Source organism: Myotis daubentonii, chromosome 2 (genome assembly GCF_963259705.1).
Source record: "Myotis daubentonii chromosome 2, mMyoDau2.1, whole genome shotgun sequence".
NCBI classification, from domain to species: domain Eukaryota; kingdom Metazoa; phylum Chordata; class Mammalia; order Chiroptera; family Vespertilionidae; genus Myotis; species Myotis daubentonii.
Window position 1 is genome coordinate 92,395,294 of NC_081841.1, and position 18,939 is coordinate 92,414,232.

The 18,939-nt window shown below is 43.5% G+C and overlaps 1 pseudogene; it reads left to right on the top strand.

Moving 5' to 3' along the window:
• Positions 1-1,548: 1,548 nt before the first annotated feature.
• LOC132226612 (small ribosomal subunit protein uS5-like) overlaps positions 1,549-18,939 on the top strand; it is a 56,134-nt pseudogene continuing 38,743 nt past the window's right edge.

Here is an 18,939-nt window from a genome sequence, read left to right on the forward strand (position 1 = left end):
GCCGCCGGCTCCCTCGCGCCTTCGGGGCCACCACGCACTCACCCTCCGCATGGTGCCGGGGCCGTCCGGGCTGGGCTCGGGCGAGAGGTGGACCGGGCGGGCTGTGGCGGAGGGCCGCTGGGGAGCCGCGCTGCCCCCGCCCGCACACGCGTGCGCCGCGGCCGGCGAGCGGGCTGCGGCCTCCGCGGGGGCGGGGCACGGGCAGCGGGGACCTCCCCGCTCCGGGACCTTCTCGAATGGGGGCGTCCCCACCTCCCCAGGCCGCTTCACCCTTCCTCTCCCGCCCCCGAGAGGAGCTGGATCCAGGTGCCCCCGGGCGCCCCCCGCTCTGAGCCGGAGAAATAGGAGTTGAGCGTTGTGGCCGACCTTTGGGGTAACTAAGTTTCAGGAGCCAGAGCGGATTGTTGGGGAACTGAGGTGGGAGATCTCACCACCTTGCAGGTACCTCCGTTCTCCCCGATGGGAGGAGGGCCCGCTGGTGTCCCATCCCCACTTGTTGGAGTCTGTGATTGTCTTAGGCCAATCCTGAGCTTTCATCAGAGGGGAGGGGAGGGGCGGGGTGGGATGGGGAGAGAGCTAAGAGGGCAAGCATATCAGCTCAGGGCTGGGGGAAAGACAGCCTCCTGGAGCAGAGATGGTCTAGTTTTTTCCAGATGCAGCGGCTCAGCGGGGGGAGGGGTCTGCACCCCCCGAACTGCGGAACCCACAGGTCCTCCTGGCAAACCCCTGCGTGCAGGGCTTCCTCTTCACAAACAGCCTCCCCACCCCCAAACCAGCTTCTCCAAACAGGGAAAGCCCATCCCCAAAAGCCAATGCTTCTGGGAAGATGAGGGAGGGGGGGTGTATTCCTCGCGACCATGAAAACACTGCACATCCTTGAGCCAGGGGAATGCAGGATCCAAACCCTCAAGAACAAGAGTAGGATGGCATGAGGTCAGAAATCTGACCTTTTCCCTATTTGGTTCCCAGGGCAGAACAAAGCAAATGAAAGAGCACCGAATTCAAGGCACCGAATTTGATGTAGAAAAAAATATTCCTTGTTTACCAAAGGATCCTTTGAAAAGCATACAAGGACGCTTGCATTTTCAAACCGGGCTGTGACAGGTAAGCAGGCAGACAGCAGTGGAATGCAAAGGCAAACACTTCTGACGACTGTTTTGGCTTTTACATTGCCTGGATGCCAGTAATTCTGGCAGATCACCACTGTCAAAGAAATACTGTTATAATTTTCTAACATTGATAGAGTGTCAGCAGCACTATGGAGACCAAATATCAAACAGACTAAGTACGTTTATGATCTCATGAATAAAAACATTGTGTCTGAATTTCTCTTTGGTGCCTACCAGCACGGATAAAAGGAGAAGTGACATATATTAAGAGAAAAGGTAAAGGAAGGAAATTAATGAAGCCTGCTGACTCCTTTTCACTTTAACTTAAGATATGCATACAGTGGGTTTATTTCCTTCCCTGATAGAAAGTTCTTCAGATTGGTCTTAAATGTTTTGCCTTTGGGGAAATAATTTTATTAAATGTACTTACTTATGCACCATGGGCTTTACCTGTTATCACTTTAAATCCACAAAACGCTATGAAGTGAGTAGTATAATTCTATGGTTTTTCAGAAGGAGATACTAAGGCTCAGAGATGGAAGGTAATTTGCCCAAGGCCACACACCTTGTTAGTGGCACAGCCAGGATTTGAACTCAGGCAGTTTGACTCCAGGGTCCACTGGCTTCATTCCTATGCTTTACTGCCCTCCTGTGCTCTGATTCATATAAAAGGTACAGCTGTGAAAAGGTGTTACTGAAAGTAAAAATATGAGCTCTTGTCGTAGGTCAAATTAGTAGCTTCCCACCCCTAGGCCTCAGTTTAGCATCGTCATCTGTAAAATGAAAACTTGGACTAAAAAGATGTGTTAAAGACCTGTACAGAAGTAAAATTCTTGTTTTAGCATATTACCATGTGAATATTTTGTGTTCAGCATTGTAGGAAATCTTAGTACTTCATTGGTTTCTGTAATATTTTTACCACAGCCTCTTGTTTTATGTTACTTATGCTGTTTCTACAACACTACCTCCTAATTAACATTTTTTGCTTTGTGAATATAATATCTAATCCAACTACTGTTTTTTGTTATTTTGATTTCTGTTTGTTTGATTTTGCTAAACTTGAATAAGATCCCTGGAGAGTTTCAGTTAAGTAATTGTTAGGGTGATCTTCAAGTATTAGTTAGCCAGAATAATTTTTAAACTCCCCTCAGAAACCAAGACAATTATTGAACTGTACCAAATAAATGACAACACATCAGATGTAATGGAAGACAGTCATATGCTCATCTATGGAAATCCCCATGTTTTCAATGCTACCATTAACTAACTTGAAGAACCAATTTAAAAGTGAAACTAGATTGAATAAGGTTTCCTCTTTTTAGGGGGGAGGGCAATGAGGAGGAGGGTCCTTATCTCTTTCTTATGTTTAAAGGATCTTCAAATTGTTTAATGATGAGTGATATCTCTTTTTCATATTATCATACCTCCATTAGCCATCTAAACTCAGATATGTTATTTCTGTTTCCTTGAAACCCTAATAATAGTTGAGAACATAATATGCTTTTTTCCTTTTTTCTTAATTGTGTAACAACATCTCCACCAGTTACAAACAACAGCTATATTCAACCCTCTTGATCTTCAGGCCAGATTCATAGGTTTCCATCTTAACTACACTGTTATCAGAAGGCCAACCTAACTTCTTTTATTAATTACTAACATAGATAGACATTTGATAAAACTGAGCAAAACCAAACCAATTTATAATTTCACATAAATAGTAAAAGAGAAATGAATAATTCAGTCTGCCTTTTATAGATAAGAAATGCTACCAATTAGCATAATTTCTTACCAGTCTGTCATCTTCCATTTGGAAATGCATTAGTAATAAAATACTGGTTTTCTTTATCATGTTCATAAATCATAGCCCTTCACAAGGCATCTGTTAAATACCTACTATGGGGGCATATGTTATTGGTTGAATCAATTTATATTTCCCTGAAACAGATCAAGAATAATATCAAGGAAACAAAATGGTCTCAACTACATGTATTGAGCACTTTGTATGCCTTGGGCACTGTGACAAGCTTTACATGTCTCACCCTTACAAAACTGTTACATCATTTCCTGATAGTTATTCTCTCCATGTAATAGATTAGGAAAGTAAGATTTATCTAGGTTATACACTTTCCAGAGATTGCATGGCTAATAAGCGAAGCAGGTCTAACCCAAACTTGTCTGACTCCAGAGTCTATGAGATTAACTAATGACAGGTGGGTGCTAATGTATCATAGTCTCTACTCTCTCTTTCTGGAACTTCTTCAGAGGAGTGGCAATGTGAGCCAAGAATTTTATATCCAGCAAAACTGATTTTCAAATATTTATACTAGAGTAGAATGGGGTTAACTAAGAAATGGTTCTCAAAGAAGATGACTAATTAGCTTAAAAAGAATACAAGATTTGAATTAAAAGAGTGAAGAATCTTTTTAAAAATATATTTGTATTGATTTCAGAGAGGAAGGGAGAGGGAGAGAGATTGAAACATCAATGATGAGGGAGAAGCATTGATTGGCTGCCTCCTGCATGCCTCTCACTGGGGAATGAGCCTGCAATCTGGGCATGTGCCCTGACTGGGAATCAGTCGACACTCAACCACTGGGCCACACCAGCTGGCTGGGCTAAAGAATATTCCCGATAGGGGGCATCAGAATGGCCAATAATATAGAGGTGGTGACAGTAAAAATGTAACTGCAGAACTAGCTCAAATGGTTCTAAGACAACAGACCAAAATCACAAGCCATGCATTCAAAGCATGCAGAGAGGAGAAAGCTTTCACCTGCAGCTTAATCCAGAACCAAAGTCTGCTCCTCGCACTCCCACCCAAACCAGAGGATGGGGATATATCTGGAACTTGAACATCAGAACCCTTTTAGAAGCGAAGGGTCTATTGTCCAGGAAGATCTGGTGCTGAAGCCCTTTACCATGAATGGCCCAGCTCCAAGTTTCTCCAGTAAAACTTGCCCCACCAGTGCTTCCAAATAGCTGTTTCCTGGCCTAACCCCTTAAAACCCACCACAAACCCCAGATTTGAGAGGTGCCTTCTGTATCCTGCAAACAGACTCAGGATTAAATAAATTGCTCTTTCTTTTCTCAAAAGTATTGAGAATGTCATAGTATTGGCTTCTTTGCTTGTGGTTAATAAACCCTTGTGCAGTAACAAAAAGACCAGATCTCCTAGGGCAGTGGTCGGCAAACTGCGGCTCGCGAGCCATGTGCGGCTCTTTGGCCCCTTGAGTGTGGCTCTTCCTAAGCCTTAGGAGTACCCTAGTTACGTTAATAACAATGTACCTACCTATATAGTTTAAGTTTAAAAAATTTGGCTCTCAAAAAAAATTTCAGTCGTTGTACTGTTGATATTTGGCTCTGTTGACTAATGAGTTTGCCGACCACTGTATCCTGGAGCACATGACTGGTGGACAGTTAATGAGGGGCTGGGATACTCCTCAGGGTACCATTATACACATTGCCTCCAATGTTTTTATTGCATTATCACAGTCACTTGAAAATATTCGTTTATTTTGCTGTAGAAAGTCTCTGTGATTGTTACGCCATTTTTTTCCCTCTTGCTCTCGGCAAGGCCCATTTGCCTTCTCTGAGCCACACCTGGGATTGGGCACCGCCTGACCCTTTTTTTCTTTTTTCTGTAGGTGGCCTGAAGATGCAGGGGTGGAGTAGAGAAGGGTTTACTTGTTGCCTTTGTCAGAGGAATTTGATTCTGCTCTCTACTCTGAGGGTCTGTGTGGGGTTCGCTTCCTAACAGGTATTTAAAAAACAAAATTTACCCACACTTTTACCTCTAATGTTATTTCCATATTTCTTCCTACTCTTTGTCCAAATGCACTTCTGTTTGCAAGTCTGTTTACATGTCTGTCTATCCTGTTAGACTCAGACGTTCTTTAAAGAAGGGACTGTCTTAAAAATTACGTCTCTAAGGCCTATCACAAAATAGGTACTCAATACATGTTTAGTAATTGCACGAATGTTGTTACAACCATGTTGTAGCTTCTTCTCTGAGGAAGCACCAAATGGCAGCTGACGCTGGTGCGGCGGGAGAGCCCACAGGCCCGTAGGGGCCCTGGAATGGGAGCCACGGCGACACCTGTGGAGGATTTAGCAGCGGCATTCAGGGCCAAGGTTTCAGCTTAGGTCGGGGTGAGGGCTGAGGCCGCAGAGCTGGCGGAGGCAAGGCCAAGGCCAAGGAGTGGATCCCTGTCACCAAGCTGGGCCTCCTGGTCAAGGACTTGAAGATCATGTCCCTGGGGGAGATCTCTCTCTTCTGCCTGCCCATCAAGGAATCTGAGATGGTTGATTTCTTTTCCTGGGGGCATCCCTCAAGGATGAGGCTTTGAAGATTATGTCCATGTAAAAGCAGACTCGTGCTGGCCAGCAGACCAGGTTCAAGGCATTTGTCACCATTGGAAATGACAACGGACATGTTGGTCGGGGTGCTACATGCCACAGGGAAATAGCTACTGCCATCGTGGGGCCATCATGCTGACCAAGTTCTCCGTAGTCCTTGTGTGGCCAGGCGACTGAGGGAACAAGATCGGCAGGCCCCACACTGTCCCTTGTAGAGTGGCTGGCCGATGTTGCTCTGTGCTGGCGGCCTCGTCCCCACCGCCAGGGGCCTTGGTGTTGTCATAGCCCCTAGTCCAGCCGTGGGCAAACTACGGCCCGCGGGCCAAATCTGGCCCGTTTGAAATGAATAAAACTAAAAAAAAAAAAAAAAGACCGTACCCTTTTATGTAATGATGTTTACTTTGAATTTATATTAGTTCACACAAACACTCCATCCATGCTTTTGTTCCGGCCCTCCGGTCCAGTTTAAGAACCCATTGTGGCCCTCGAGTCAAAAAGTTTGCCCACCCCTGCACTAGTCCCATGAAGCTGCTGCTGAAAAACGGCATTGGGGACGGCTGCACCTCGGACAGGGGTGCACTGCCACTCTAGGCAACTTTGCCACAGCCTCCTTTGATGCCATCTTCAAGACTTTCTGCTGCCTCACCCCAACCTCTGGAAAGAGGCCATGCCCACCAAGTCCCCCTGTCAGGAATTCACTGACCAACCTGTAAAGACCCACGCCAGAATCTCCATGCAGAGGACCCACATCCAGCTGTGGCCACACATAGTTTTATAGAAGAAAAACTAAAGAGAATTAGCCTGGTTTTAAAAATCCATCTTATAGTCTGCTATTTTCCCCTCAACAGATTCTTTTCTATGTTTTATATGGCCTTAATAATTATTTTTATTGTCTTCTTAATGTACATGTCTCATAGGTATATTATCATTTGAGTTGCTTCTATTATTTTTAAATGTCTTGTGAGTTAGTAAGTAGGGACATGACTTGATATAAAGATAGATTTGGAGAAGGATCATATGAATAAATGTGAATTTTGGTCAATCAAATGGTCCAAAGGTAGGGAGACCGGTTAGGAGGCTGACCTCAGTCACACAAAATGAAGCTGATGAAGTTACCAAGCCCAGGACTAGGATGGTGCTTGTGGGAATGCAAAGGGAGAAACAGTTACTCCACCCACTACTAAAGCCAGAAGATATAACCATGGGTTTGTCCTGTGTGGAGCTAAATGTATGACAGACAGTAGCAGCATTGTCCTGTGATGAACATTATTTTAGCACCTCGGACAGCTCCTGGATTGTCAAGTAGAGGCTCTGGGTCTTAAAGAACATTACTGCTGTCAATGATGGATGGCTCCCTTTAATAAAAAATAATAAGAAAATAAATAACATTTATTGAGCATGTGAGTAATGAAAGCTTCACATGGATTAACCTATTTAGTTCTCATAAGGAAACAGGCACAGAAAGGTTACATAATGTGCCTCAAAAGTCATGCAAATAGCAAATAGCAGAGTTAATTTCTGAACCCAGATAGTCTGGCTCCAAAACCCATTATACTATACTGTACAAAATAATTACAATTGCCTGGCCGGCGTGACTCTGGTTGATTCTTCGTCAGGGCACATGCCTGGGTTGCCGGCTCAATCCCCTGTGTGGGGTGTGCAGGAGGCAGCTGATCAATGATTCCCTTTCATCATTGATGTTTCTATCTCTATCTCCCTCTCCCTTCATCTCTGAAACTGATAAAAAAAAATACATAAAAAGCACAATTACAATTTAGTATGATAAATTCTACAGCAGAAAAGTACAAAAGAGGGGCAGAATACACAAAGGAGGACAAGGAAAGGAGGAGGATTCTGGGAAAACTTCCCAGAGAAAAACACACTGGAACTAAGCTTTCAAGGATTAATGGGATTTAATTAGAGCAGATGGCCAATAGGCTACCTGCGTTGAGAAGGGTTCTGAGGCAGATCCAGGCTCAGCAAAAAGCCTTCCAAGATCAATTAACAAATGAGGTGGAGAATAATGGGAGACCTGACATTGGGGAGGTAGATGGGCCTAATAATAGAGGCTCTTGGATACAATTTAAGAAGTTTAGACATTCTCCCTAAAAGCTATAATAAGCCACCAGAGAATTTTAAGCAAGGTGTGGAAGGATAAAACTTGCATTTTAGAAAAAGCTTTCTAATATTTCAGGGTAAAGGTAGCAGAGTAAAAGATCATAGGTTCTTCTTTTTCTAATACCTAATGTTAAAAAACAAAACAAACAAACAAAACAAGCTCAGAGACGGGGCAACAAACTCACTCTGGATAAGGTGGGAAGTGGGGCAAAGAGACTTCATCCATACTATACTATAATAGTTACAAAAAGATCTTATTGGAGCTGCCCCTACTAAACAAGAATGAGATGAAAACAAATTACATGGTGACAGTCAAAAAAAGGGAGGGGAGGAGATGAAGGAAAATAATGGGTGATTATGAAGAGCTAGTTTGGAAGAAAACATAGCTCCAAGATACAGGAGATCCCCAGGGAGTGCCTTGAACTAAAAAGACCTTAGTAAGAATATGAACCTGAGAGAAGACCTCAAAATTGAGATGATAAAATAACAGAGGGAGAATAAAAAGGATATTTCAGAGCTAAGGAAATGAATAAAGTACTGAAACACCATCATATATCTAACACATAAATCAGAAATGCCAAATAACAGGAAAGACATGATTGAAAATTGAATTAATGGCATGGATAAAAAACTTGAGATAATTATGACAAATACAAAGGGAAAATACAGAGGGAATAAAGCAATTATGGAGAAGATAATAAGAGAACCAGGAGATAATCAAACCTAGGGATAATTGGTGTCCCTAATTAGGGTAGAAAATCCAATAAATGCAACAAAATAGGCTTTCAGAAACACAATACAGGAATGTTTTTCCTAAAATAAAGGAAGAATTGAATCTGCAGAGGAAAATTTTTACAGTATGACAGAAAAAACCCCCCCTACTTTGAACAAACATGAACCATTTTCAAAGGAAAGTGGTTATTTAGACATCTGGGCAGAAAAGGCAAATCTTCCATGGAGATGTGTAGGATGCATACAGATATTTCCAAACCATCTCAATACCAGAAGAAAAGGAAGCCATGTCAACAGAGTTTAGAGAGAAAAAAGTATGACCTAGGAATATTTCACTTCGCCACAGGTAGATGTCTCAAGCATGAAAGAACTCAGAGAGTAAAACACTCGAGTCTTTCATAATAAAAAATTCAACTACTTCAGGACAAGGAGATGAATTTACTTAAAGAGATTCAGGAACAGAAAACACCAAAGGAATGGTTAAGAGTACTGGTGATAGGCTGGTGAGCTATTTAAATACAGAACTAAGAGCAAACAACTGAATTCTATAAAATGTAAATGTTACAAATCCTTATAATGTAAAAATAATAGAAAGATTTTTTAAATCATGAGGTGGGAGAATGAGACAGGGAGAAAGTAAAATTGCCTCATCTTTCACCTTCAGGGAACCAATTGCAATGATCTAAAATTAAATCACAAATCAAAAGAAATGTCATAACTTCAACCTTTTAATTATTTCCTAATTTTTCTTTACTTCAGGAATGTCTTGAAAAACACTTCTCCCTTGGTGGGAAAAGAAAGTTATCTGAAACTGAATTTAGTTTACTTTTAGTTTCTTTTCTTCTGTAAAAGTAAAACTTAAATTTAATACTTTAATTAAAATGACATGGATAAATGATCATAAAATGCTCTCTCTCATCTCTTACCTTTATATGTAAATAGAGACACTTCTTGAATTAGGTTTACACATTATTTTGGGGTGGTGAGATCCCCCCCAGTTTTATTGAGATATAGCTAACATATAATATTGTATTCATTTAAGGTGCACAACATATTGATTTGATACCTGTATATATTGCAAAATGTTTATCATAGAAACCCCACTTGTGCCTCACCCCCACTCCTCCCCACAAAAGTAAATATCCTGAATTTTTAAGTACTAATTTTCTTACATTTTTTTGTAGTTTATCACTCAAGTGTGCATGCATTTCTGGATGTCTTACTCATTTTTAAAAATTTGATACGTTGTTTAAGTCTCTTTCATCTATAGGGACCCCCTTCATGCCTCTCTTTTCCCGAATCTGTTGAAGAACCCTGGGCATTTGTCTTGTTGTTCCAGCAGTCTGAATTTTGCTGTTTGCACAGTTAGGGTCCACTTCAGTTTGTTCCTCTGTACATGTCTTTCCTACAGAATGGCAGCTGGATCCAGACTCTTCTTGGCAAGACCACAGGTGGTATTGCATCTTTATCAAGAGGCATGTCATGTCTGGTTGTCTCTCTTTCGGTGATGTTAGTAGCTGTTGATCAGTTCCTCAATCGACTTTTTAAGGATTACAAAGTAAATATTTCTATATATCTTGGTAAAAACAATAAACATTTTAAAAGATTTCTAATTCTACATTTTTTTCATTTATTAATGGAAATGCTTTCATAAAGAGAATTCACCCTTACTGGTTACCTGGTGTTAACAGTTGATGAAGAAAAGGCAAGGTAAATGTTTGATTGCATTTCTTTACTTACCAGTTTTCAAGATAATGAATTGCTTCCCTATCATCCTCTTAAAGTAATCAATTTTTAAAAATATTTGTATGAATTCGTGAATTTAAACATATTTGATAGATTTCAATTAATTGCAATGATTATCCTTTCTGAAAGCACATTGGCTGGTCTTTGGCAGCGAGGGCTTCTTCAGCCCAGCTTCTGGGGTTTTCCTGCCAGGTCCCTGGGAGTGTTTGGTACTTTCCTTGCTATCAGTATGACAAAGTGTTCTGGACTCGTGTTGTATGTTTTCAGTCCAAGATAGGAATAAGCTATTTCTCTGAGAATCACCCCATCTCTTCAAGAAGCCTTAAGTTTATTTATTGGTAAATGGGATCTCAAGATCACCATTTTGGTACTAAGAATGCTCTATGTTGCTGCCTTGATCACAAAATGTTTAGGCATCTCAGTGGACAGAGCTAAGACTATAAGACTGCACACACACATTCTATAGACTACAGAATATATGTATATATTTATTACATATATGTATATATATTTATTAGGGAGAGCGTTTTGTATAATATAGGTATATAGGTATACTAATCCTTACAATATAAATGTGTTTACTTTTACTTAACCTCATTTGTATTATATCTATATTTTCTTTCTACCAAGTGAGAATCCTGGTTCTTCAGAACACAGGGATGATAGAATTAGAATATCCTATATTTGCTCATTTAATTTATTCTCAAACTGACTAAGAATAGCAATACTAATACTACTAAATATTATTGCTGAAGACATTTGATAACATTTTTGCATTACTCTATCCTGTCCCCTCATTTTTTAATAGTTGTGCTATAGCTGCATTATATGATCATATAACCATTATATAACACTAGGGGCCCGGTGCACGAAATTCGTGCACTGGGTGTGTGTGTGTGGGGGGGGGGAGTGTCCCTCAGCCCAGCCTGCCCCCTCTCACATACTGGGAGCCCTCAGGCATTGACCCCATCACCCTCCAATCGCAGGATCGGCCCCTTGCCCAGGCCTGACGCCTCTAACAGAGGTGTCAGGCTTGGACAGGGGACCCCCATCTCCCCCTGATCACTGGCTCTGGCCCCCGCCCAGGCCTGAGGCCTTGGCCAGAGGCGTAGACCCTCATCACCCTCCGATTGCCTGATCGGCCCCTTGCCCAGGCCTGACGCCTCCGCCAGAGGTGTCAGGCTTGGACAGGGGACCCCCATCTTCCCCTGATCACTGGCTCTGGCCCCCGCCCAGGCCTGAGGCCTCTGGCCCAGGAATCATGCCTGGGCAGGGGACCCCCATCTCCCTCTGATCGCTTGCTCCACCCCCCACCCAAGCCTGACGCCTCTGACCCAGGCTTCAGGCCTGGGCAAGGGGACCATCATATCCTCCCAATCCCCGGCTCCGCCCCCCACCCAGGCCTGATGCCTCAGCCAGAGGAGTTGACCCTCATCACCCTCCGATCACCAATCACTGGATCGGCCCCTTGACCAGGCCTGAGGCCTCTGGCAGAGGTGTCAGGCCTGGGCAGGGGACCCCCAGCTCCCCGCGGTTGCAGGCTCCGCCCCTGCGCAGGCCTAACGCCTCTGGCTGAGGTGTCCGGCTCGGGCAGCGGGGACCCGCAGCTGCAGCGGCCCCGTGATCGTGGGCTTCGCTTTAGGCCCAGGCAAGGGACCCCTAGCTCTCGGGACTGCCAGCTTCCACCGTGCCCAGCTCCCATCGTTGGCTCCACCCCTACTTCCTGCTATCACTGGCCAGGGTGGCAAAGGCACCTGATTCTCCGATCATGGCTGGGGGGCAGGGCAAAGGCGGCCCCAGGGTCGCCTTTGCCCTGCCCCCCAGCTCTTAGCTCCCCGCTGGGTTTCCGATCACTGTCAGTGGCAGGGGGCTTCTTCCTGCTTTCCCTTTCGCCTCCCTGCATTGTGCCTACATATGCAAATTAACCGCCATCTTGTTGGCAGTTACCTGCCAATCTTAGTTGGCAGTTAATTTGCATATAGCCCTGTTTAGCCAATGAAAAGGGTATCGTCGTATGCCAATTACCATTTTTCTCTTTTATTAGGATACTCTCTTCCTTTGAACAACCATTTCATTTTAACTTAAAAAAACTTATTTTTAATTCTCACCATGTCTCTCCTGTCTGAAGCCTGTTCTCAAATAAAATCCTGTGAACAATATTCCCTTAGTTCTCAAATGTGATAACAGTTTAGCTGGTGACTACCCAGGCTGGTCCGTTCTGAGAGTTCACAAGGGCTGGACTACTCCAGCTCCTTCTGTTTTTACAGCAAACCCATTCCACTCTCCTGCTGTTGGAGTTGGCAAAGCTCCTCTCAGTTGCAGCTGCTGTTCTCTAATTGGCCGGCCACGCTTTCCAGGGGATGCCTGTTGACTGGGGACTTTCCTGCTCTCGGATCCGTCAGATGCCCCACTGCTCCCTCTGCTTTCTTCTGCACAGATGTTAATACCATGCAGGTCTTTGTGCATTTGTGGATATGGGGCCTATCTTGTCATTTGTTTTTTTCTCCCATGTGTACATGGCTTTTTAGTTTAGCCATCTAGTCGCTCTCTCTGTCTTCATTTGGAGATTCAGAGAAATTTAAAAAACAATGCTACCCCTATCATCTTCCCAGCTAATTTTATTTTATTATATATTTACAACAACTATGTTTATGTGGGAAGAAAAGCAATGATGTTTCTATTTTGGCAAAAAAATAAGGTAAGTCTGGCTGCATTGTAGTGGATGGCTTTGAGGGAATTAAACAGATACAATCAACTGGTATACACTAATACAGCTGAACTATTGTTAAAATATTTATTTATTTTATTTATTTTTTACAGAGAGGGAGAGGGATAGAGAGTTAGAAACATCAATGAGAGAGAAACATCGATCAGCCGTCTCCTGCACACCCCTTACTGGGGATGTGCCTGCAGCTAAGGCACATGCCCTTGACCGGAATCGAACCCTGGACCCTTCAGTCTACAGGCCAATGCTCTATCCACTGAGCCAAACCGATTAGGGCTATTTTTTTATTTTTAAAATACATTTTTATTGATTTTAGAGAAGAAGGGAGAGGGAGAGAGAGAGAGGTATAGAAACATCAATGATGAGATTGAATAATTGATCGGCTGCCACCTGCACACCCTCTACTGGGGACCGAGCCCACAACCAGGCCATGTGCCTTTGACCAGAATCAAACCCGGGACCTTTCAGTCTGCAGGCCAACGCTCTATCCACTGAGCCAACTGGCTAGGCGTTAAAATATTTAAATACTTCCCTTTCATCTAGTAAGTAGCCAATCGTGGTGCCCTTCCCTTAAATGTCCCTTCCCTACATCCCCAAGTGAAACAGGAAATATGAGTTAGTGTCTATGGCAGGAGGGGTCCTTGGGGATCCTGTTCTAAACCCATGGGTCATTAGTCAGTGCCCATGCTGCTTGTTGGTTAAATGTTTTGAACATTATAGAATCTATAAGATTTGGAGGCTGGTGATACAATAATTGGGGGGGGGGGCGGTGCGGGTAAAAGAGAAGATGACCAGAGTGTCTGACTTCTGAATGGACCTCAGTTGAGTAGTTCCACCAAGATTTCTTAGGCGCTTCCTGTGTACTAGGCACTGTGCAAAGCTGAGAGGCACAAAGACAATAAGGCAAAGTTCTTGCCACTGAGGAGCCTGCAATGTACTCCTCTGTCTCTGGGGCCACTTATCCAGGGAGAGGATGCCAGTTTTGCCATATTGGGTTATAAAGCTCAGTCCCTGAGCAGACATAAGAGGAAGAAGGAAAGTGGAGACCTAATAAGAAAGCTCTTGCTTAAGCAATCACCTTAACATAAGGCTCACATCTCTGTACCTTTGGAACAGTGACTGCCCTGAGAGGCTGGACAGTTAATTAAAGCACTAATCCAGGCAAGGAACGCTCCGTCCTTGTACACAATGAGTCAAGCGGGTCTCCTTAGACACGAAAGCCTGGATTCTTATCTACAGAGTGAATCAGTTATTTAACTATTCATGTTCTATGTCCTGATTGGACTGGCAATGCTTTCTTTGAATATGGAGGAGAAAGAGATCTGCAAGAAAAGCAGGCTGGAAACATGGTGCTTGTCTAAATAACAATCACAACAGTTTTTCTTGAGAAATATTTTTTATACTCAGCAAAGCAAAGTAATTGAGGAGCTGCTCTAATTTTTGTTTGCTCAGTGACTGGAAACACAAATCTCAGAGAGGAAAACAAAATCATACTAGCTGCTCATCTTCAGAGCTCAAAAAGCACCAGAAGGGAAAATAAATTTTCTTATCACCATCATTCCCCTAAAGTCAATAAATTTCAATTGATTCAAGTATTAAACAGATATGTATTAAGCACCTACTATGCATCAAGCTATTATCAAATTGCATCTTCAAGGAAACTAATATGCAGAAATCACTACTGTCAAGTAGAAGAGGTATAGAAATCCAGTGGTTTCCACAGTAGAAGGAATACTTTAATAGGAGCCAGACACATTGTAAGTAGGACATTATTGTTAATACGTTCAGATGGGACTTCTGAGAGAATGAACACAATCGTAGCAGCGTGATTAGTCTGTAGAGCTTATGATGCATTGGGGAACCTCCTACCTCTGAGTCTGCTTCTGAAGCAGAAGAATCAGACCCTACAAATTATCACCTGACAAAATAAGAATGTTACGGTGGCAGCTGTTACCATTAACTTCTAGTAATACAATGGTGTGCAACACGGGAAGAGGCTGTATCAAAAATCTTGTTGCGGAGGCAGAGGGAGTAAAAGGAGCATTTTTCAAATGACACGTTCCCTCTTAGTAAGAGATTTTTATATGGAAATGCTTAAGAACACAGGCTCTGCAATCAGCTGGCCTAAATTCAACTCCTAGCTCTAATAGTTACTAGTTACATGAGTCGGGATAAATTATGCAGTCACTATATGACTCAGTTTTGCATCTGTGAAATAGGAACAATGATATTCAAGGTATCTGTTCATTCAGCTGTTTTGAAGGTTAAATGAGTTAATATATATAAATCGGTGAGAAACATGCCTCCCTCCTAGGTCCTCCTCCACTGCTGCCTCTTGCTGACCTAAGTCAACCATCCTAGGGAGTGTCCCAAGGCCCAGACTATGATAGAATCAAGAGGGAGAGGGGATCTTGGAGGACATCTGCTCTTATTTATTCTGGAATCCACTCTCTGAAATCTAGGCCAAGTACCTGGCTCCTACTTGAACACACCCTAATTACAAGGTTTTCTCCCCAATAAAAAACCTGTTCCATCACATTGGACAGACATTGGAAAGGTCTTCCTTGAATTGAACCAGAATCTCTTTTCTCTGTCTGTTGGAATTGGAGATAACAAGGTTATTCATATCCTTTTAAGCCACGGAGGACAGCTAGCTAACAGTATACAATTAAGCACATGGGCTCTAGAGGCAGACTGCATGGATTGAATATCAGCTTCCTCATTTATGGGTTGTGTGATCTTGGGCAATTTAAACTTTTTATGCCTCCGATTTGTCATTTTTAAATCGGTCAGACTTACACTACCACTCTAAGAGGGTTGTTGTGAATGAGATGATATGTTGAAAGAGCCTCGTATATAAGACTCAATGAATGTTGTCAATGATGCTGATGTTGTTGAAATCTCCCCTGGGCATTTGCTTCTTCAGGGCTAAACAACCCTATTTCCTTCTCAGATGCAACATTTGCTAATACACCTCAGCCCTTTCCTCTGAGGGCATGCCAGTCACAGGTATTCCTCCCGAGGACTCCAGGTCCCGAATTCCTCCTTCATGTATCCCCAGGCTAGAACCCGGTCTCCTGTGGATGCTGGTCTCCTCTCTCTTGTGTGGGCATTTGTTCATTAGTTGACTCATTCACAAATGATTTTAAGCATCTGTATTTTTATAAGTAGGTCCCAGGAGAGAACTGGCCTTTCAGTGTACATATCCCACTTTTGACTCACAGTGAACTCCCAGTGGACTGGACCAGGGATCCGCTCATTTTCCAGTGAAGACCCAGATGATAAATACAGGGTGGGGCAGTAGCAGGTTTACTGTTGTGAGTATGCAAAACACAGAGTTTATTCTGCATTATTATTTATTAATCACTCTATTATTTTCCATGTGAACAACTGTAAACCTACTTTTACCCCATTCTGTATTTTCCACTTTGCAGTCCATTCGCCCCCAACAGCCCTCCCCTGCTGGCCTGATCTCCCACAACTGCCCTCCCCTGCTGCAACCTGCCTCCGCTGCCGGACCACCTCCTCCATGCTGCGCAGAGCCATGGGGTCCCCAGGCCTCACCACTGGGAGCGGCCGCTGGGCCCCGCCTCCGCTGTGCTCACAGCCATCTTGTGACGGCCATCTTGTAACCTGAGGGCGTGATGCCACCTAGGCTATTGTTAGTATAGATATCCTACAATTTTATGAGCCTAAGAAGGATTAACCAGCCTCCACCATGCCCTTGAAAATGCGTGCTATTCGGAAGCAGTTACACCTCGTCCTCTTCATTCCTAAAATGTTAAGGAAATAATGACAGAGGCTTTAACACAGCAGCAAACTATAACTGGCTCTGAAATCTAAAACCAGAAAAGAAAATGAGCAGATAGGCCCCAGGACAAAACTCCCTAGATTTTAGGAGGAAATCCTTAAAAAAAAAAACCAAACAAACAAACAAACAAAAACAACAACACAGGAGAACTAGAGTTTTTCTGAGACCATCTGTAAATGAACTGATCTTGTATGCATAGGTATATACACTGTATTTTATTTCTTAAAAAACACTTTTATTATACCAGATCCCAAGTGTAAATTTTCTTTCTCTGGGGACAATGCAGATGGAGCACCAGAGCTTACCGTTAGCAGTGATGTCTTCGGAACCAGAACCAGAACCAGACCAAACAGCAAGAAACTGGCTGCCTCTTAAAATTCCAGGTTAGTCAACCCTCAGTGGCATCAGGGCCCCTCCTTGCCTTGCTGTGTTCCTACCAGGGACCCAATGTGGGTGAGACAAGATGGCCCCACAAACTCCTGGCCTTGTCATGTCTTTAGGAAGAATCATCTCTCCTTCATTCATGTGTTACCAGGACTGACCGCTGTACCCCACACTGAAAACTCTGAAATACTGAGGTATAGTCCCTGCCTGGAGCGTAGAATCTAGAGGCAAGTTCTTTCCTTTGAATCCCACTTACCCCGAATTTCAAATATTTCTGACAATCATTTCCAAGCATGGAGTGCTTTTTAGAACATTGAGATTTTTGTGGGACAGAGATAAACTGTATCTTCTAGAAATATCCAGCTCAAGGGTGCTCTAGACTGAATTATGTCCCCTCAAAATTCATATGTTGAAACCCTGACCCCCATGTGACTGTACTGGCACTAGGGCCTGTAAGGAGGAATGAGGCGGAATGGGTCCTGATCCAATAGAACCAGTGCCCTTATCAAAGGAGGAAGAGGCACCAAAGCCCTCTCTCTGTGTTTACACACTGTCAGCCCCTAGCAAGCAGGCAGCCACCTGCAAGGCAGAACCCAGCCCTGCTGGCACTCTGAGCTCAGGCTTCCAGCCTCCAGAGCTGTGAGAAAATAAAGTTCTGGTTAAGCCACCCAGTCTATGGAACTTGGTTATGGCAGCCCTGGTAAACTAAGCCATGTGGTGTATGTCTTATTGTCATGTTCAGAGTAACTAGGGGCACAAAAGAATCAACATTCAAATGTCAGTTCGGGGGCCTAATGGGCATCTATTATTTTGTCTGCTCGGCTCCCCTGACTTCCTCTGGGGAGCTCCTTCACCCAAGTCCATGTCACTCACATGGAACTGTCAAGCACAGTTTACTGCCCTACCTGGCCATGCTTGTCCTCATACCCTATTACCCCCATCATGGGATTATAATTGGTACAGCGACGGGCACACCAGACAAACAGGACTTATCTGAGCCCCACTCTCCATTTATATTCAGTATCATTGTGTAGGTTTAATATTCATTGAGAGGACTTGCTGTTTCTGCTCATCTTGCTGAGCTAGGGGCTTAAGGGCCTGGCTGAGTGCAGGATGCCTGCCTGTGACGGGAGAGGAGGAGGCTGACACAGAGGAGAGAAAGGAGACAGAGAGCGAATGTTATTTATATGTCTGGTCCCAGCCACGCCTCACAGTTAGGTGAGCCAGTAGATTTCTTCTCTTTTAGCTTAAAGCGAGCTTGAGTTTTGTTTTCTGTCACTTGTACCCAAGAATCTTGACTTACACAAGAGGTCCATAAGTCACTTTGTGTCCTTTGCTGACTGTCTGTGGCCGGAACCCAGGCCCCGAGTTCCTTTCATGGTCCTCGGGCATGGACCTTGCTGATCCTTTTCTCTTCAGACAAGGGGAAGGGCAGTTACTACCCAGTTCCCATGATTCTCCTGATTTCTCCTCTGAGGTTTCTCAGCTAAAACCTGTTTTGTTATCGTTAAAACAAGAAAAGTTGATGTGAAATAATTTTGTAGAGTATCTAACACACTGCTGGGGAGTGGTAAGCTCTTGGGGATGTTGGCTCCTATCATGAAAAATTCTCTATACGGGGCCCAAGGACCACCCCATGCAGCTATCTTTTCCTTTCCCTCAAGAAAAGCAAGAGCAATGAGCAGATTGAGATCAATATCTATTGTTTTTACAATAAGAGAAAGGTTGCCTCTCTGCATAAGGGGGGAGAACAGATGTACATAAATCTTGTGCTTAAAATCATGCTTTGTTTATAAATTATTCTTGCCTACTTTCTTGTTTCAATTTAAGAACAAGAAGAAACCATCCCTTCAGTGTCCAGGAGAGAGAGATGGAATGTAATGCCATCATGGGTGCTCAATTTCTGCTCTGAAGAAACTAATAAAGAGGGTTAGCAAAGCTCCCTTCCCCGGCTTGGT